This window comes from Arachis ipaensis, chromosome B4 (genome assembly GCF_059453495.1).
Source record: "Arachis ipaensis isolate K30076 ecotype BB chromosome B4, ASM5945349v1, whole genome shotgun sequence".
NCBI lineage: Eukaryota > Viridiplantae > Streptophyta > Magnoliopsida > Fabales > Fabaceae > Arachis > Arachis ipaensis.
In genome coordinates this window covers 67056299-67057718 of record NC_142439.1, presented here as the reverse complement: position 1 = coordinate 67057718, position 1420 = coordinate 67056299, and the positions used below count along the sequence as shown (strand labels likewise).

At 43.3% G+C, this 1420-nt stretch overlaps 1 non-coding gene across 1 annotated transcript; it reads left to right on the top strand.

The window, feature by feature from the left end:
- The first annotated feature begins 710 nt into the window (after window positions 1–710).
- Window positions 711–814, top strand: LOC148567771 (small nucleolar RNA R71). Its single transcript, XR_015882338.1, has one exon. It is a non-coding gene; the product is annotated as a small nucleolar RNA R71 (small nucleolar RNA).
- The last annotated feature ends 606 nt before the right edge of the window (window positions 815–1420 follow it).

Here is a 1420-nt window from a genome sequence, read left to right as displayed (position 1 = left end):
AGTTAGAATTTACTTCTTCCTTAAAAGCTTTCAATTCAATTATGTCTTGGCTCATGGTTGCAAGCATTCCTTCTATCCGGTTTAATTGATCTTGAAATTGTTGGTTCGGATTAGGTTGGCTATGTTGATTATTTTGGCCATGATATGATGATTGGGGGTAAGTGTTTTGTGTGGCTTGGTATGATCTTTGGTTGGAGTTTTGGTATGTGGAATTGTTTTGTTGGTTGTGGTTGTAAGGTTTGTGGTTTTGTGGTTGGGTTTGTTGGTTTCCCCACCCAAAGTTTGGGTGGTTTCTCCAGCCTGGGTTGTAAGTGTTGGAGTGTGGATCATATGATTGCCTTTGTTGGTTTCCCACATAGTTAACCTCATCCCAATCACCTCCTTCAATGCCTACTTCCTCTTGATCTTGTGTGTGTATTGCAGCCACTTGCTTTGTTTCTAATTGCCTGGTAAGCTCTGCTAGTTGCTTGGCAAACACCTTGTTTTGGGCTAGAATTGTATCAACATGGTTCAGCTCCATGACTCCCTTAGTGTTGTGCCTTTCTGATGCATAGTAGTACTCATTCTCAGCCACTGTCTCGATCACTTCAATGGCTTCTTCCACAGTCTTTTTCCTGTTCAATGAACCTCCTGATGAATGGTCTACAGCCTTCCTTGATTCATAAGAGAGCCCATCATAGAAGATGTGCAGTTGCACCCAATCATGGAACATGTTTGGTGGGCATTTCCTTGTCAAGTCCTTGAATCTCTCCCATGCCTCGTAGAGAGTTTCACCATCTTGTTGTCTAAAAGTCTGAACCTCAGATCGAAGCCTATTGACCTTTTGTGGAGGCTAGAAACATGCCAGAAACTTGCTTTCCACCTCATCCCATGTTGTTAGACTCCCCCTTGGGAATGATTCCAGCCACTTAGCTGCTTTGTCCCTAAGTGAAAATGGGAACAAAAGCAGTTTATAGGCATCTTCCTGGACTCCATTGGACTTCACAGTGTCACAAATTCTCAAGAATTTTGTGAGATGTTGGTTTGGGTCTTCATTAGCACTTCCTCCAAAGGAACAATGATTTTCCACAAGTGATATTAGCTGTGGCTTGAGCTCAAAATTGTTGGCCTGAATGGGTGGTTTCTGGATGCTACTACCACAATTCCCAGAGGTTGGGTTTATGTATGAACTAAGAACCCTCCTCTCAGGGATGGCATCGTTTCCATCAGCTCTCTCATGGTTGTGAACTTCTCTATCCATGTTGAGATCTAAAGCTTCCTCAAAATTGTCCTCAGATTCTCCTTCAGATTCCTCTTCTCCCACTACTCTCTTCCCTCTTGCTTCCCTTCTAAGTCTATGAAGGGTCCTTTCCGGTTCGGTATATGGAGGAGTTGATGTCTCTCCTCTCCTACCTGTCATACAAGAACACAGCTCAAACAC